The sequence below is a fragment of the Macaca mulatta genome, chromosome 8 (assembly GCF_049350105.2).
Source record: "Macaca mulatta isolate MMU2019108-1 chromosome 8, T2T-MMU8v2.0, whole genome shotgun sequence".
Classification (NCBI taxonomy): Eukaryota; Metazoa; Chordata; class Mammalia; order Primates; family Cercopithecidae; genus Macaca; species Macaca mulatta.
In genome coordinates, this window is record NC_133413.1 from 114,879,677 (window position 1) to 114,899,769 (window position 20,093).

The window sequence follows — 20,093 nt, forward strand, 5'->3', positions numbered from 1 at the left end:
CGGTTCATTTTACAAATGAGAAAACCAAAGCTTCTAGCAGTTTAGTAATTTTTTTTCCAAAGAGCTAGTAACTGGATGGATTGAACATTCAAATACATAGTCATTAAAAAGTCTGTATTCCTCACCTCTTAAAAAGAATTCAGGCTCAATACTAATTCCCACGACATAAAAAAGTTTGTGTTCCTTGCTTTTTTTTTTAAAGGATTCAGACATGAATATACTTCTTGCTTATATAAGAAATAGTGCTTAGCTCTCAGAATTAAAATCTACCTGCCACAGCATTCCAATTTATAAGAAAAACATTGGTTTAAAAGTTAAATGACTGGCAACTATAAGAAACGAAAATGCTCAGCTTCCTACAATTGCTTTTCTACTTCTCAGTGAGAGTAGTTATCAAACATAAACACATATATACACATACAAACCAAAAAAGCAAAGATGGTTCTTATTTTATTGTACTTAAGGAAAAAGTTCACAATCCTAATAGGGCTTGTCAAGCTCTCCACAGTCCGATTCTTCCTAACTACTTCTAAATCTTTCTCTCTTGTGACCCACTTTCCCATTCTCTCTCTTCTTTCCAGTAATAATGGGTGTCTTTTAGAAAGTATCAACTGTCTCTCTTGCCTTTGGATTTTCATTAAACATTATTTCTTTAGGGAGATATCTCTTGATTCTCCCATACTAGGTTAGGTCATTCTGTTACAGGTTCCTTTAGTATCTGACACTGTCACTTTCTGAAATTTTATCACATTTGTTTTATCTGTGTAATGCCTATATTCCTTACTAGATCTTAATTTTGGGGTGGGGGGAGTATTCTGATGGGACACAGCAGGGTTTTGTTTTGCAACCCCAATAACTAGCACAAAACATAACACATAGCAGGAATACTTAAGTCCATATAAGTAAGAGGCGTGCCGAGTCCCTGCTCCTGAAGAGTTGGCAATCTGTTGACAAAATAATTGAAAATATGTAAAACAGAAGCAAACAAAATATAAAACAAAATATAATTAGCAGGCTTCCTATTCAAGGGGAAAGCCTACAGGCTTTTCTTCTAAAAGTAGGGATGAGGACAGGAGTGGCCACTATAGTTACTAATATCAAACGGTGCAATTAGACAAGAATTGTTTAAAAAAAAAAAAAAAAAGTAAAACTGTGTCCATGTGCAGATTATATCTACTTGGAAAACCCAAGATAGTCAATAGAAAAATAACTATAAAGAACAGGAAAATTTAGTAAAGTAGTAGGATATAAAATAAGCATACAGAAATCCAAAGCGTTTGTAAATACAAATGACAGCCAGTTGGAAGACATGGCAGAAGACCCCATTTTCAGTTGCAACGAAAAAAGATTTAAAGAAAAAAACTCATGAACTGCTGCTGGTTATAAAAGAGGAAGTAGCAATAGATCAGCAATTTTGCTGTGAACAATTAAAAAAACAGAAAAATATGTAAAAAAAATGCAGACACTGGACAACAGGTAGTGTAAGACTGTGATCCCTGAGAAAAGGGAAACAAATTAAGGTGAGTCCTATTACTGCCCTTTCTATCTGGAGACTTCCTGGATTCTGGCATATTGAGGGAGAACCCAAGCAAAGCAGGGAGATCTTGCTAAACTGAGGAGACAGAGATGAGAGTTTAGAGGGGCTCAGGCAACAGAAACATTCAGAGTACCAGTATCAGTTTTTTAAAAGAACAACAATGAGAAACACACACAAAAAAACAAAGAAAAACTCCAAAATTTGCAACACAGTCCTAGTCTTAGGCTGAATGTCAAGCTGCACATGGGTAAGGTAACACCTTAAGAACAGATGTCACCTATTAAGAATAGGCAAAGAATTGCTGCTGAAAGCTTAAATAAACCCTTCCATCCCACAAATCTGGAAGATGCTAAAGTTCTGACCAGCAAGAGAGAACTCCGAAGCGGAGAGACCTTGATAAATGCATGGGTATTAGTAGACCAGGAAGTCCACCCACACCTTAGGAGTAGGGCTAACTTAACTGCCAAGTAAAAGCTACTCTGTAATTATCCTAGCAAAGCTTTAAAACAAGCTTCAACTAGAACTCTCAAAAATTGCCAGTGGGAATATAAAATAGTACAACCACTTTGGAAAACAGTTCTTTCAGGATGAACATATAGATATATGACCTAACATATAGATATATACCCACACCTAGGTAAGGGAAATGAAAAAAGAATTCCAAAAACATAGAGTAAAAGAAGAAACACAAAAGAATTCATTCTGTATGATTCTATTCTATAAAGTTCTAGAACAGGAAACAATAATCTCTAGTGACAGAGAAATCAGTGGTTGCCTGATCTCTCTGTGTGTTATTTTGTCAGGCTGTGTGCTGGCTTCCTCATCAGCCTGACAGAATAACTACAGCACTTCCAGGTACCACATCCAGGGGAAGACAGAGTATTTGTATCTCATCACTTACAACCAAAAGCCTTGATATTCATTCTGTTTAGAACAGCTTAGGTCACATGCCCACCCCTCTCAAGGAAAACAAAATGGAATATGATGATAGACATAAGCCTAGAGTGAGGTGTTGAATTACATTTTCTGAAGCATTTAAGGGCATTGTTAAAAAGAGAAAAAAGATAACTGGATGGTAGGCAACCAACAAATAGCTACTATAGCATTTCCCTTTCAAATAAAATCCAATGCCTTGTCGTTGCATTCAGGATCTACATTGTATAGGCTCCAGATATACTTTTCAATTTTAAATTCCCATACTTCTTGTGCACCAAACACATTAGTCTTCTGCCCTGTTTAAAAAACAAAAACAAACACAACCACCACAATCCACAACCACAAAATTCCTCTTTTCCCTGTACCTTCACTTACTAAACTTTCAGAGAAATTTCAAGGCTCAACTAAATGTTACCTCAGCCATAAAGCTTCTGGAGATCAACCCAACCAGAAGTAATTCTTTAAAACTCCTATGGTCAACATTTTGCATCCTTTAATGAATGAATGGATTCAGGCATTGACTATCAATAACTGCTAACATCAGAAAAAAAGGACAGTGAGACATCACACATCATGGGCCTCCTAATGGAAGAACACAGAGGAGGAGAAACCTGAACTTGATCAAGCCTCTATCTAAAGCAGCAGTGACTAACAGAACTTCCCACATGATGGAACTGTTCTATCAAGGCACTGCCCAATATGGTAGCCACTAGCCACATGTAGCTATTAATCATTTAAAATGAGCTTTGTACTTTAGCAACTAAATTTTTTATTTTATTTAATTTTAATTAATTTAACCTTAAATTTAAAATAGTTAATGTGGCTGACGGCTACTGTATTAGGCTTTATAGCTCTAAATCCATTTACCAGTTTACTGAAAAAGCAAACAACAGAGGACCATTTTAAATCACATTACAGAGGAACACTCAACAAACTCCAGAATGAAAAACTCTAAATTGTTTCAACAAATATATATATTTTTAAAGTTGTGGAGGAAGTCCACAGATTGAAAGAAGCTTAAAGGAAGTATTGAATAATTACAAACTGTGGACCTCATTTACATTCTGATTCATAAACAAACAGGACATTAATGAGACAACTGTAAACACAAACCAGTTTGGTTTTATAAAACCAAGGAAAAATTAACAATCGTTCCTAAGATAATGGCATGGCACTTAAACTGATTAAAAAAGAAAGCATACTTGTTCTTTTAGAGATGCATTCTGAAATATTACTGGATGAAATGAGGTCTGGTATTTCTTCAAAATATGCAGAAGAATTTAACAGCCTAGCAAGGAGGCAGATTGGCTCTGGGTTAGTAACTGCTGTTAGGGCCTAGGTTTTGGGTACACAGGGGTTCATTATCCTGTCCTATCTATTTTCACAAATATTTGAAATTATCCATAAGAAATTTTTTAAACAAAAAAATAAAACCCTCTGATAGCATATTATACAACACACAAAATATTCTGGATTTGAGATTTGTACAAATGACTTATGAATCTTAAAACATGTAGGTGAATTAAGATCATGGTTAATATCATAAGCATTGTTTTATTCCCCTTCAGTATCTTAATCTAGTATAACATATGCAAATTATGCAAAATAAGTATTTCCAATAATTACAGTTTTAACTTTCTTATTTAGTTTTTTGGTAAGACAGCATTGTAAGGAAACTTATAGATAATTCATGTCAAATTATGTGAGAAGATAAAGAAAATGAGGGAGGAGGGCTCAAAACCCAGGTCCCAGAATTCTCAAATCTAATATGTTGTAGCCTGATCATCACTTTTTATTTGTGAAGATATATATGCAGAAAACAAAGCCAGGCAAATACATATTTCTTTTTTACTACCTGTATGGCCAAACTCCAAGATAGTTTGCCAAAAAGGCAGGCTTGATAGTGGAGGCCTCATTTTCCCGGTGTTACATGTCGGCAGGCCTAAAATCTAGAATCAAAGTGTGCAGAGTGGCCCCTTTCTCATTGATTGAGAACATTTTCAGTGAATTTTGGCCCTCTGCTCAATAAGGTAAGGGGGGGGGTTCTATCCAAGAAGGCTGGTGTCCTCTTATAAGAAGAAGAGATACCAGAGATCTCTGTCCACACATGCTATGTGAGGACACAGTAAGAGAAGAGGCCATGTGAGGACACAGTAAGGAGGACACCACATGCCAGGAAAAGAGGCCACATCAGAAACCAGCCCTGAAAACACCTAAATCTCGAACTTCTAGCCTCCAGAACTAAGAGAAAACAAATTTCTGTTGTTTAAGCCACCCAGTCTGTGGTATTCTGTTATGGTAGCCCAAATAGACTCACACACCTACCTTCCCCATGTAGGTCTAGATGAAGATTTTTGTGAATCCCTTTTAAGTGTATGACAAATTCAGTACATTCTTCTAAGGAAAGGCTCCATAATGTCTAACAAATACCTACAATGAGATGTTTAATTTTGTAAAAAAGGTTAAGAAATCCCTGAGAAAAAAGATATTTTCCTGATTGATTTAATTACTGGTATCCTAAAAGTATTATTTCTGTAACTTTTTAATTGGGCCATCCATTATGTATTTATATGAACTAGCCTTGAACATATTTTCCACTTAAAACAATAGTAATAATTATTTATAACATTACTTTTAATGAAAATATACATTATAATTTTTAAACCCCATTCTTTTGTTGTTGTTGTTGAGATGGAGTCTTCCTCTGTCACTAGGCTGGAGTGCTGTGGCGTGATCTCAGCTCACTGCAACCTCCAACTCCCTGGTTAAATAAAGCAATTCTCCTGCCTCAGCCTCCTGATAGCTGGGATTACAGGCACATGCCACCATGCCCAGCTAATTTTTGTATTTTTAGTAGAGACGGGGTTTCACCATGTTGGCCAGGATGGTCTCGATCTCCTGACCTCACGATCCGCCCACCTCGGCCTCCCAAAGTCCTGGATTATAGGCGTGAGCCACCGCGCCCGGCCAAACCATATTCTTAATGGACCTTTGGGAGTTCAGTGTTTTCATATGTTTAGACTTCCTGTAGTATTATGTTAGTAAGATTTTATGTTTGAAATGTCTTGGAAATAAGCATATAATGACAACGAACTACTATGTTGTTTAAAGTACAAATACTAAACAAACACAAGCTCCTAGTATTCAAAGAATGAATCAGGTCCCTTAAAGAACATGCAGAGATCTTATGCATCCTACTGCTGAGCACCTCAGTGAGTGTTCATACAGATGAAAATCATCTTCTCTATTCTAAAATTAGCTTGAGCTACTGATAAAAGAGCTCACAACATAAACTGAAAAAGGAATTTTAGGACTACTAAGTTCAAAGGTTCCTACCTATGACTATGGTTCACAAGAATGAATATGAGTTTGAAAGAATTCAGAACTCCAGGAAAAAAAATTACACACCTATATTTCTTACAGTAACAGCTTTATTGAAAGATATTTTATATCACAAACTTCATTTTTCAAGTGCATAATGGGTGGTTTTTAGTACATTCAGGAAGTTGTACAACCATCACCATCACCATCTAATGCCTGAACATCTTCATCACCCCCTCAAAAAACCTTGTACCTATCAGCAGTTATTCCCCCTTTTCTCATCCCTACATCCCCTAGCAACAGCTAATCTAGTTTTTCTGTCTGTATGGATTTGCCTATTCTGGTCATTTCAAATAAACGGAATCATACAATACGTGGTCTTTTGTGTCTGGCTTCTTTTACCTAGCTTTATATTTTCATGATTCATCCTTGTACCATGACTCAGTACTTCGTTTCTGTGGCTGAATAATATTACATTATCTGGATATATCACATTTTATTTACATATTCACTAGGTGACACACATTTAGGCAGTTTCTACTTTTTGTGAATAGCATTGCTATGAATATTTGTATACAAGTTTTTATATAGACATATGTTTTCAATTCTCTTTAGTATATAGAGAGAGTGGAACTGGTGGGTCATATGGTATCCCTATGTTTTCCTTTCTGAGGAACTGCCAAACTATATTCCAAATGGCAATGCCATTTTACATTCCCATCAGCAACATGTAAGGGTCCATTTCTCCACATCCTTGACAACATTTATTATTGTCCATCTTTTTCAATTTAGCTATCCTATGGGTATGAAGTGATATATCATTATGGTTTTGATCTGCACTTCCCTAATGAGTAATAATGTGGCTCTTTTCATGTGCTTATTGGCCATTTATGCTGTTCTTTGGAGAAATGTCCATTCAAATCCTTTGCCCATTTCTTAATTGGCTGATTGTCTTTCTGTTATTGCTGAGTTGTAAGAGTTCTTTAGACATTGTAGATATTGATCCCTTGGTTAGATACATAATTTGCAAATATTTTCTCCCATTCTATAAGGTGACTTTTCACTTTCTTGACAGTGTCCTTTGAAGCACAAGTGTTTTTAATTTTCAGAACAGCCTAATTTACCTATTTCTTCTTTTGATGCTTGTGCTTTGGTCACAGTTCGTAATTATACAGTTGACCCTTGAACAACACAGGGGTTGGGGGTGCTAACCCTTCTGCATAGTTAAACATTTGCATATAACTTTTGATTCCCCCAAAACATAACTTCTAGAAGCCTATTGCTGACTGGATGCCTTAACAATAACATAAACAGTTGATTAACACATATTTTCTAAGTTACATGTACTACAGACTTTATTGTATTATTCTTACAATAAAGTTAGCTAGAGAAAAGAACATGTCATTAAGAAAATCACAAGGAATAGAAAATGTATTTACGGTTCATTAAGTGGAAGTGAATTACTGTTTTCATGGTGAGTAGGCAGAGGAGGAGGAAGTGGTAGAGAAGGAGTTAGTCTTGCAATCTCAAGAGTGGCAGACGTAGAATGAAGTTAGGAGAAGTTTGTGAAAGATACACATATGCGTGTGTTTATAGAATACACATAAATATATATATACACACACACACACATATACACGTATACCTAAAGAAGCATGCAAAAAGACAATGAGTGCTGTTACTCAGGTATTTATTCTCATTTAAGGAACTAAACTTTTATATACTTAAGTACAGGCACACCTCTTTTTATTGCACTTTGCTTTATGATACTCTGCAGATACAGTGTTGTTTTTCTGTTGTTTTGTTTACCAAATTGGAGGTTTGTGGCATCCCTACATGGACCAAGTCTATCAGTACCATTTTTCCAAGATAAAGAGGTCTAACTCTCCTGTTATAGGCTAATGCAGCTTGTGACTTTAAGTTGAAGCTAATGATTATTTACCATTCCAACAATCCCAGGGCCCTTAGGAATTAAGCTAAATCTACTCTGCTTAAACAAAGCCTGGGTGACAGCACATCTGTTTATGGCATTGTTTATTGAATATTTTAAGCCCACTCTTGAGACCACCCTCTGAGAAAAAAAAGATTCCTTTCAAAATATTACTGCTCATTGACAATTCACCTGGTCACCCAATAGTGCTGACGGAGATGTATAAGGAAATCCATATATTTCCATGCCTGCTAACACAACATCCACTCTGCTGCCCATGAATCAGGAGTAATTTCGACTTTCAAGCCTATTATTTAGGAAACACATTTTGTAAGGCTATGGTTGCCACAGCAAGTCATTTGATGGATCCAGGCAAAGTAAATTGAAACCTCTGGAAAGGACTCACCATTCTAGATGTCATTAAGAACATTCATGATTCATTGGAGGTCAATGAACTGTGACCTAACACGAGCTTGGATGAAGTTGATTCCAACCCTCATGTATGACCTTTGAGGTGTTTCAAGGCTTCAGTGGAGGAAGAAACTGCAGAGTGGTGGAAATCGCAACAGAACTAGAATTAGAAGTAGAGCCTGAATATGTGACTGAATTGCTGCAGTCTCATGAGAAAACTTTAATGGACGAGGAGTTGCTTTTTAGGGATCAGCAAAGAAAGTGGTTTCTTCAGATGGAATCTATTCCTAGGGAAGAGGCTGTGAACACTGTTGAAATGACAACAAAAGATTTACAATATTACATAAACTTAGTTGATAAAGCAACAGCAGGGTTTGAAAAGACTGACCCCTATTTTGAAAGACATTCTACTGTGGGCAAAAGGCTATCAAACAACATCACATGCTACAGAGAAAGCTTTCATGAAGGGAAGAGTTCACTGATGTGACAAACTTTATTGTTGTCTTATTTTAAGAAATTGCTACAGCTACTGCAACCTTCAACAACCACTACCCTGACAGTCAGCAGCCATCAACACTGAGGCAAGACCTTTCACCAGGAGAGGAATTATAACTTGCTAAAGGTTCAGATGATCATTAGCATTCTGAAGCAATAAAATATTTTTAAATTAAGGTATACATTTTTTTAGATATGTCATTTCATACTTAATAGACTACAGTATAAACATAACTTTTACATGCACTGGGAAACCAAAAAATTCACGTGACTCACTTTATTGTGACATTCACTTTATTGTGGAGGTCTGGAACCAAACCATATCTCTGAGGTATGCCTGTATATTACTTTTGCTTCTAATTTTTCTTCTTGGTTTATTAAGCTTTATAGCTTATCACTAAACAGTGGGTAATTAGCTTGTAGATTACATTATAACATTTCTGCAAAGTAACTAAGTGGCCTGCTTTACTCATATTATATATCAAGCACAGTACCCAAATTGATAAATCCAGTACATGGTTCGCACAGTATAGAAGAGTATACTGAACCAATAAAGGTAGTTTTTCCTTTCTTTCTTGTTTCCCAGCGGGCAAAATCTTTCACACTGTGGGGCTTGTGACTGAGGCTCAGAGGGGACAGTAAGAGACTAGTGATAAAAATGTTAGAAACCTTTGGTATCAACTCTACTTTATTAACAGTTGATGTAACTGGAGTACACAGAAAAGGGAAAAGCAGTTAGTTATCTTTATAAAATCAGCTTTGTTGAGGTATAATTTATATGCAAAAAATCCATCGACTTCAAGGGTTTGATAAGTACTAACAAATATGTCCAGTCAAGCAACCAACACTACAATCAAGACACAGACCATTTCCATCACCCAAAATAGCTCTCTGATGCTCCCTTGTAATCAATCCCGTTCCCACACCTTTAAAGCTGGACAACCACTAATCACAGTCAACATTTAATAAGCATTACATATTGTATGAATTCATGATGTATTATTAAATCTTCCTCCTAAAGTTGTAAGAATAGATTCCATCGTCCCCACAATTCTATAGCTAGTAAGTTGTAGAGACAGACTGAAATCCAGATTTACTCAATTCCAACATTAAAAATTGAGAGTCTTCACCTAAAAATACTGAATTTCTGGGCTTCTTTTGAAAAATATTTAGTATCTGTGTATATCTATTTCTGCATACATACCTGCTGAGCTGGATCTGTGGCTGACCTCTTTTAGAAGAAGCATGCCATTTTTAGGTGTCTAGTGCCCACTACCTTCCCCTGTCATTCTGAGACCGATACCAGGCCCTCTTCATTCACTTGTGTTACCTTCCTGGTCTTTGTCAGCACTTGAACTTGTGACCCCTAGTGTTATTTTATGAGACCAATTTTTAAAAATTAAAAATCAGAAAGTACACAAAACAGCCAAGTTACACATGTAGAAAAATATGTGGCAGATATATATGTGTTATATATAATTATGTATTACATTATATATAATGTATTTATAACAATTTATAATTATGTATTACATATTATATTTATAATTATTACAATAGATTATTTATATATTTATATCATATATAATTATAACATATAAATATATAATATATTTATATATTACTAATTATTTGTATATATTTATATATTATATATTAAATGTATTATATAATATACGATTATTATATATTTTATTATATACATATAATATATATATGTAACTGCTAGCACTGTTTACTCACTCCCAAGATAGGGAGAAGGGCAGAAATAATTAACTCTTGTTGCTGATACATTTCTATAATGTTTGAATTTTAAAAGTATATATTACTTCTGTAATTAATGTGTACTGAATATGTACCGGAATGCTAACTTCTGAAAAAAGACAACATAAAATTCTACAGCTATACAGTTTCAAGCTTTTCCTTATGACATTATAATAAAAACATGATTACAGGTAATGTCTTTTTTTCTTAATATTATTGTCAAAATAGTATAAGAACTATCATTTAATATAAATTTCCCTCTTCTATAGCAACAGGTCACTTTAAAAAATGTTCTTATACATGAGACTCAGTGATGAGATGAGTATGTAGATACCACATTGCTATTCTTGCTGACATCACTACTAGCACTATGTAGTCTATGTACAGACTAACACAAACACACAGAAACAGTGTTCACTTTTGTAATAACAAAGATAATTTAATGTATTATACTGCAGAAAGAAACGCCTTTAAAGGTAGAATTATAAAGAAAGCAAAATTTAAAAATCAGTGTGTTTAAACTATACTTTTAATAACATTAAAAGAAATTACTGAATTGTTAAAATCAGTCAATAGTATTTGTAGATCTAAATTTTTCTTAACCTTAACGCTATTTTCTTTTTTTGCATCAAACACCCTAGTATTGTCTTTTTCCTATCTTTATTATGTATAAAAGATGAGAAAGCAAGTCGTTTGTCTCTACTTCTAGCACTACTTATGACCAGAGAACATGAAGTTACACATGGTATTTCACTGATAATAAAGGTGGTTCTCGGCTGGGCGCGGTGGCTCATGCCTGTAATCCTTGCACTTTGGGAGGTAGGCAGATCACCTGAGGTTAGGAGTTCGAGACCAGCCTGACCAACATGGAGAAACCCCGTCTCTACTAAAAATGCAAAATTAGCTGGGTGTGGTGGTGCATGCCTGTAATACCAGCTACTCAGGAGGCTGAGGCAGGAGAATCACTTGAATCCAGGAAGCAGAGGCTGTAGAGAGCTGATATTGCACCATTGCACTCCAGCCTGGACAACAAGAGCAAAATTCCAACTCAAAAAATAAATAAATAAATAAATAAATAAATAAATAAATAAAGGTGGTTCTCAAGTTTATCAGAGGCTTTATAATGAGTGCCAAGGACATACTAGGTCTAAGATTACTCTGGATCCTGGAGTCATTCATTAGCCCATCTCTTTGCTTCAACTTTAGACCTTTCCTCTCTTTTGGTTCCCTTGTTTCCTCTTGAATATACATTCAAGTAATTCCTGTCCATTAAAAAACAAAAGCAAAAACCACTACTTTCTTGCCAGTGCACCTTCTTCCTTACACTTTCCTATTTTGGTCTTTCTCAGCCAACATTTTTGAAAGAAGAATCTATACTGACTAATGGAGCTTCCTTACCTATCATATGCTCCTGAACCCTCCTCAATCTAGCTTTGACCCCTAGCACGTTTCTGAAGCTCATGTGGAAACGGATACCAATGGCCTACTTAGAAAACACTTTATCCTAAAAAACATCAACTCTGAATCCACGTTTTTTTGTTTTTTGAGATGGAGTCTCACTCTGTCGCCCAGGCTGGAGCACAGTGGCGCGATCTCGGCTCACTGCAAGCTCTGCCTCCCGGGTTTATGCCATTCTCCTGCCTCAGTCTCCCGACTAGCTGAGCCTACAGGCATCTGCCACCACGCCCGGCTAATTTTTTTTATTTTTAGTACAGACGGGGTTTCACTATGTTAGCTAGGATGGTCTCCATTTCCCGCCCTCATGATCCGCCCGCTTCAGCCTCCCAAAGTGTTGGGATTACAGGCGTGAGCCCCCATGCCCGGCCTCCACTTTTCTTATAGTTGGAGAAAACCATATAACTACAAAGAATGGTATCACTGTAAATTCATGGTTTCAGTTCATCTGGATACTCAATGCTGTTGTATAACCTTTAAATAATTGACTCAGTTCTATCTCCAATGCCCTTGAAAACTCTATCAGCCCTTCATTATTTGTTTCAAGCTTCCAACAAATTCCTCAACCACTATTCTTAGTAAATCGCCTCTCTTTCCAACTATTCAGGGATCTTTTGGCATATTATCCTCTCCCTTTCTAGAAAGTCTATTCTCAGCATACATGTTTAAAGGTTCAAGTACTCCATGTTAATAGCTCCCAAATTTCAACCCCTAATCTGAACTTTCTCCTAAGCTGCAAATTTTTATTAGACTCCCAGTAGTCACTGGGCACTTATACTGTGCCAGTCACTGCAGTCAGTACTTTTCATACACCATTACTAATTCTTACAGCACCCCTCTAAAATAGATACTATTCCAGTTTTACATGCAGAAAAAAAGACTCAAAGAAGTTAAGAGACTTGTTCAAGGTCACAAAACCGGCAAGTGGTGCTGCCAGTATTTAGGCAAATGTGTCTAGCTCAAAGCCCATAATCTTGAAATAAAAACAATAGCAGCTAACGTAAGTATGTACTATGTACCAAATGATGGTCTAAGGAATTTCCATGTTTCAGTACATTCAATTTCACAATCACCTTATGAAGGAGCTGTTAGTCCAATTTCTACAATAAATATTGTTTTTAACTTTCTACTGTATGGTTTTGCCTTAATATCCTAGGTACCTCAAAATAGGTAGGTGTGACACTAAACTCTTATCTACCCTCAGTCTGCTCTTTCTCTTATATTCCTTACCTTGGTGAATGACACTAGCATCTCCCTGTTGTCCAAGTAGGAACCTGGAAGTCATTTCAGTTTCTTCCTTATCGTTCCTTCCTTCCTTCCCTTCATGCACTATATATTAAGTTCTCAGTTCTTTCCAACCCTCCTGCTATTTCCTTATTCCATGTCTTTGATATTTCTTTCCTGTCTTACTGCATTAAATATAAGCTTCAAAGGGGCAGAGCACAGAATAGTGCCTGGTTCATATCAGACAGTCAATGAATATTTGCTGAATGTATAAATAAATGAATTAGCTTGAAAACTGGTTTTCCTACTTTTGGTCTCACAACTCTTTGATCCTTTTTGCACTACTCTCTCATGAATCCTCTATCATTCTTTGCAATGCTACCAGAGATCTTTTTTAAAGGCACATCTGACATTAATCTTCAGCTTATAAAACTGTAACTAGTTCAGTTCCTTCTATGTGTTAAGAGTCTCTAAGGCTCACCATAATCTGGCTCTTCTATCCCTCCATCCCTTAAATTTTGCTACTCCTTTTCTGCCTTTACCTTGTACTTATATATTCTGGATTCAGCACCACTAAAATACAAACAGATTCTGAAATTTTGCCACTGTTGAACATGATGTACCCTTTGCATGGAAAAGTCGAGTGCATTGCCACTGGTTACTCTCTAATTCCTTCAACCCAGTTCAGGAAATACACTTCTGTCTACCTTAGGATGAGTCGCGGGTCCTTCTTGAGGCTCACATAGTACACTGTATTAGTATGTATTGTGTTATGAGCAAATTACTACCAAAATCTTTATCATATTTGGGGGTTATTAATTTTAAAAAATAATTTCAACTTTTACATACTGGGGGTATATGTGCAGGTTTATTACATGGGTAGACTGTGTGATGCTGAGGTTTGGGGTATGGATCCTATCACCCAGATAGTGAGCATAGTACCCAATAGGTAGTTTTTTAACCCACATCCCTCTCCCTTCTACCTCTAGTAGTCCCCAGTGTCTACTGTTCCCATCTGTATGTCCGTGAATGTTTAGCTCCCACTTAAACGTGAGAATATGTGGTATTTGGTTTTCTGTTTCTGTGCTAATTCACTTACGATTATGGCCTCCAGCTGCATTCATGCTGCTGCAAAAGACATGATTCTGTTCTTTATGGCTGTGTAGTATTCCACATACGTATGTACCACATTTTAACTGCTAGTCTTCCACACCAAATGTTGAGTACCTCAGGGCAAAGAGAGTCCTTCTCCTCTTCTTTCTTCTCTCCTTCCTTTTCTTTCTTACTCTCTCTCCCTGCCTTGCTATTCCCCAGCAACCATCTCCTAATTTATGACACAGTGAGATCTCAGTAAATGTTTGTTGATTTAATGAATAAAAATTATCAGATTTTGGAATTAGGCAAGACACATCCTCTGTATAATTAACAATTTGGTTTCATATGTTACTGTTAGGAGGGTAAGAAGAGAGAAGGAAAAGGAGAAAGAATGTATAAAGAGAAAGCCAGGCATTCTTCTATGAGTGAACTAAGTCAGAAAGCCACAAGTGAAAGATTTCAAATCCAACTGTTCCCTTGAATTAAAGAGAAATTTATTATCACTGTCTTTCAAAATGTTTGGTAAATGACTACCAAATATTTTACATTTTGAGCAGCTTCAGTCTTTAGATTGTAAGGGACTTTGCTCTGCATTAGCTTTAGAACTTGTTGGGGAGGAGGATACCAAGAAAATAGCATGTTTTTAAATTTACCATTTTTGATCTTCAGTGACGCCTGGGTTCTTAACAGCTTACAGCCCATTAATCTAATAAATGTATAAATACGTGTTTTTTTGTTTTTTGTTTTTGGCACGCACGGTGGCTCACGCCTGTAATCCCAGCAATTTGGGAGGCTGAGGCGGGCAGATCACCTGAGGTTGGGAGTTCGAGACCAGCCTGACCAACATGGGGAAACCTTGTCTCTATGAAAAATACAATTTTTTTTCTCTCAGCAAATAGCTAGCTTTTCACTTACTTCTACTGAAGTCATCTCATAGCTTATCTACTCTTTCATGGAACCTTAAAGTACTATCTTCCAGTTAACCTGTCAGCTCGGCATTTTTCTATAGAAGTATCACATGTGAAGCAGAATTATCCTTTTTCACATAATTGATAAAAGTTATCCAATGTAAGAAAAAAAATGGCGCACAGGAGGCAGGACTAACTTGCAGCTCCCACTCAGACAGACAGAGCAGTGTGCGGAGACCCACATCATGAACTTTTGCTCCAAGAACTACCACAGAAACATAGTAGGAAAGCCTAGAGAATCCACAGATCCTCTGAATGAGGCTGCTTGCTGCTGCAGGCTCTGTGAGACAGCCAAAAACTGTGAGTGCCCAAAGTGTGAGGGGGAAATGTTTGCCCCTGAACGCACATCCTCACTGGGAAACCTGAAGGTCCAGATTGTCAGGCCTCTGAGCCCAAGCCAAGCCATCGCATCCCCTGTGACTTGCACCTATACACCCAGATGGCCTGAAGTTAACTGAAGAATCACAAAAGAAGTGCAAATGCCCTGCCTCACCTTAACCGATGACATTCCACCATAAAAGACGTGAAAATAGCCAGTCCTTGCCTTAAGCAATGATATTATCTTGTGAAATTCCTTTTCCTGGCTCATCCTGGCTCAAAAAGTTTCCCCACTGAGCACCTTGTGACCTCCACTCCTGCCCGCCAGAGAGCAACCCCTCTTTGACTGTAATTTTCCTTTACCTACCCAAATCCTATAAAACGGTGCCACCCTTATCTCCCTTCACTGACTCTCTTTTCGGACTCAGCCCCCCTGCACCCAGGTGAAATAAACAGCCATGTTGCTCACACAAAGCCTGTTTGGTGGTCTCTTCATATGGATACGCATGACACAGATCATGGGAAAAGAACTTGACCTTACCTGGAGTTGAGATGAATTTAGACAGCTGAGTGAAATACAGGGGTACAGGAAGCAGTGGGAAGAGCCGGGTAGGCACTCTAGGTCCACAGGGAAGCCATTTCTGACTGTCTCCCAGGGGTACTTGGGGAGGGCTGCCAGTGGAACTGACAAAAAACCACAGGGAGAAGGAAACTTCCAATTGAACTTCGTAACAATTTCGACAGAATGTGAAGTTTACTCGACAGAATCTGGGGGAGGGGGCAAATGGAGACTGCAGATACACCCACAGAAGCCTTGGCAAGGGGGAAGGCATGAAACCTGAAAGCCCTGCTTGCTTTCTCAGGGGGGAGGTTTGTAGACTGGGCCAAGTTCTCAGCCTTGCTCACCAACTGAATGGAAATAAACTTGGTGCCGTTGGAGAAGCACAGTGGGAGTGAAACTGGCCTTTCAGGCTACATGGGAGCTGGGTAAGGCCTGTCATTGCCGGCCTTCCCCCACTTCCCTGGTGACCTGTATGATACAGCAGAGGCAGCCATAATCCTCCTGGGAACATGACTCTATTGGCCTAAGAACTACACCCCCATTCCCCCACAGCAGCTGCAGCAAGCCTTGCCCAACGAGAGTTTGAGCTCAGCCACACCTAACCATGCCCCCACCTGATGATCTTTTTCTACCTGCCTGGTAGCCAAAAACAAAGGACATAATCTCTTGGGAGCTCTTTGGTCCCACCCACTGCCTGAGAACCTAGGGCAAGCTTGTATCCTCCGTACACTACCACAGCTGATGCTCTCTTGAAAGTGCCACCTACTGGCTGGAGACCAACCAACACAAAACCAATGCAATAAACAAAAATACAACCAAGGATCCTCACAGAGTCCACTTCACTCCCCTGTATGTCCACTGGAAAGATGCTGGTATCCATGGCTGAGACACCTGAAGATGGATCACATTCCAGGACTTTTTGCAGACACTCCCCAGTACCAGGCCAGAGCCTGGTAGCTCTGCTGGGTGACTAGACCCACAAGTGAAACAACAATCACTGCAGTTCAGCTCTCAGGAATACCTATGGGAAGGGAGAGAACACCACATCAAGGGAGCACCCCATGGAAAAAACGACTCTGAGCAGCAGCCCTTGAGCCCCAGATCTCCCCTCTGACCTAGTCTATCCAAATTAGAAAGAACCAGAAAAACACTTCTGGCGCTATGACAAAACAAGGTTCTTTAATACCCCCAAAAGATTACACTAGCTCACTAGCAATGGATCCAAACCAAGAAGAAATCTCTGACTTGCCAGAAAAATAGTTCAGATGGTCGATTATTAAGCTACTCAAGGAGGCATCAGAGAAAGGTGAATACCAACTTTAAGATTTTTTTTTTTAATGTTACGGGATATGGCCAGAAAAATCTCCAGAGAAATAGACAGCATAAATAAAAAACAATCACAACTTCTGAAGATGAAGGGTACACTTAGAGAAATGCAAAATACATTGGAAAATCTAAACAACAGAATAGAATAAGCAGAAGAAAAAACTTCACAGCTTGAAGACAAGGCTTTCAAATTAATCCAATCTGATATAGACAAGGAAAAAAGAATTAAAAAAAAAATGAACAAAGCCTCCAAGAAGTTTGGGATTACATTAAACGACCAAACCTAAGGATAACTGGTGTTCCTGAGGAAGAAGAGAAATCTGAAAGTTTGGAAAACACATCTGAGGGAATAATCAAGGAAAACTTCCCTGCCTTTGCTAGAGATCTAGATGTTGAAATACAAAGCTCAAAGAACACCCAGGTGATTCATCGTAAAAAGATCATCACCTAGGCACACAGTCATCAGGTTATCTAAAGTCAAGATGAAGGAAAGAATCCTAAGGGCTGTGAGGCAAAAGCATCACTTTAACCTATAAAGTAAAACCTTTCAGATTAACAGCAGATTTCTCAGCCGAAACCTTACAAGCTAGAAGGGATTGGGGTCCTATCTTTAGCCTCCTTAAACAAAGCAACTATCAGCCAAGAATTCTGTATCCAGCAAAGCTTAAGTTTCATAAATGAAAGAAAGATACAGCCTTTTTTAGATAAACAAATGCTGAGAGAATTCACCACTACCAAGTGAACACTACATGAACTGCTAAAAGGAGCTCTAAATCTTGAAACAAATCCTTGAAATATACCAAAATAAAACCTCCTTAAACCATAAATCTCAAAGGACCTATAAAACAATAACACAATGAAAACAAACAAACAAGGTATTCAGGCAACAAACAGCATGATGAAAAGAATAGTACCTCACATTTCAATACTAACATTTAGGGTAAATGGCCTAAATGCTCCACTTAAAAGACATAAAATGCCAGAATAGATAATTCACCAACCAAGTATCTGCTGTCTGCAAGAGACTCATTTGACACATAAACACTCACAAAGATATTCCATGCAAATGGACACCAAAAGTGAGCAGAAATGGCTACTCTTATATCAGACAAAATAAACTTGAAATCAACAACAGTTAAAAAAAAAAAAAAAAAGACAAAGAGGGACATTATATAACAATAAAAGGACTAGTCCAAAGGAAAATATCACAATCCTAAATATATATGCACCTAACACCAGAGCTCTCAAATTTATAAAACAATTACTACTAGACTTAAGAAATGAGATAGACAGCAATACAATATTAGTGGGGGACTTCAATACTCTACTGACAGCACTACATAGGTCATCAAGACAGAAAGTCAACAAAGAAACAATGGACTTCAACTACACCCTAAAACAAATGGATTTAACAGATATTTACAGAATATTCCACCCAACAACTATAGAATATACATTCATTCATCAGCACACGAACAGTCTCCAAGACAGACCAAACGATAGGCCCAAAAACGAGTCTCAATAAATTTAAGAAAATAAAAATTGTATCAAGTACTCTTTCAGACTATAGTGGAATAAAATTGGAAATAAACTCCAAAAGGAATCCTCAAAACCACGCAAACAGATGGAAATCAAATAACCTGCTCCTGAATGATAATTGGGTCAACAATGAAATCAAGATGGAAATTTAAAAATTATTTGAACGGCACGATAATAGTGACACAACCTATCAAAACCTCTGGGACACAGCAAAAGCAGTGCTATGAGGAAAATTCATAACATTAACAGCCTACATCAAAAAGTCTGAAAGAGCACCAATAGATAATTTAAGGTCACATCTCGAGGAACTAGAGAAATAAGAACAAACCAAACCCAGCAGAAGGAAGGAAATAAAGATCAGAGCAGAACTAAATGAATTTGAAACAAATAAACACACAAAATACAAAAAAAAAAAAAAAAAAAGCTGGTTCTTTGAAAAGATAAATAAAATTAAGACCATTAGTGAGATTAAGCAAGAAGAGAGAAGATCCAAATAAGCTTAATTAGAAATGAAATGGGAGATATTACAACTGATAGCACAGAAATACAAAAGATCATTCAAGGGTTCTATAAACACCTTTATGCACACAAATGAGAAAACCTAGAGAAGATGAATAAATTCCTGAAAAATAGGAGGAAACAGAAACTCTAAAGAGACCAATAACAAGCAGCAAGGTGGAAATAATTAAAAAATTGTCCACAAAAACAAGTCCAGGAACAGATGAATTCACAGCTGAATTCTATCACACATTCAAAGAAGAATTGGTACCAATACCATTAAAACTATTCCAAAGATAGAGAAAGAGGGAATCTTCCCTACATCATTCTATGAAGCCACCAGCATCACCCTAATAACAAAACCAGGGAAGGATATAACAAAGAAAACTACAGGCCAATATCCCTGAGGACCACAGATACAAAAACCCCCAACAAAATACCAGCTAACCAAATCCAACAGCATATCAAAAAGATAACCCACCATGATCAAGTGGGTTTCATATCAGAAACGCAGAAATGGGTTAACATACACAAGTCAATAAATAATACACCACATAAACAAAAATTAAAAACAAAAATCACAATCATCTCAATAGACACAGAAAAAGCATTTGACAAAATCCAGCATCCCTTTATGATTAAAACCCTCAGCAAAATCAACATAGAAGGTACATACATTAAGGCAATAAAAGCCACCTATGACAAACCCATAGC

General features: G+C 37.3%; 1 protein-coding gene across 2 annotated transcripts in view; it reads right to left on the reverse strand.

The window, feature by feature from the left end:
• Positions 1-20,093, reverse strand: part of LRP12 (LDL receptor related protein 12) — a 91,498-nt gene that overhangs the window by 44,114 nt on the left and 27,291 nt on the right.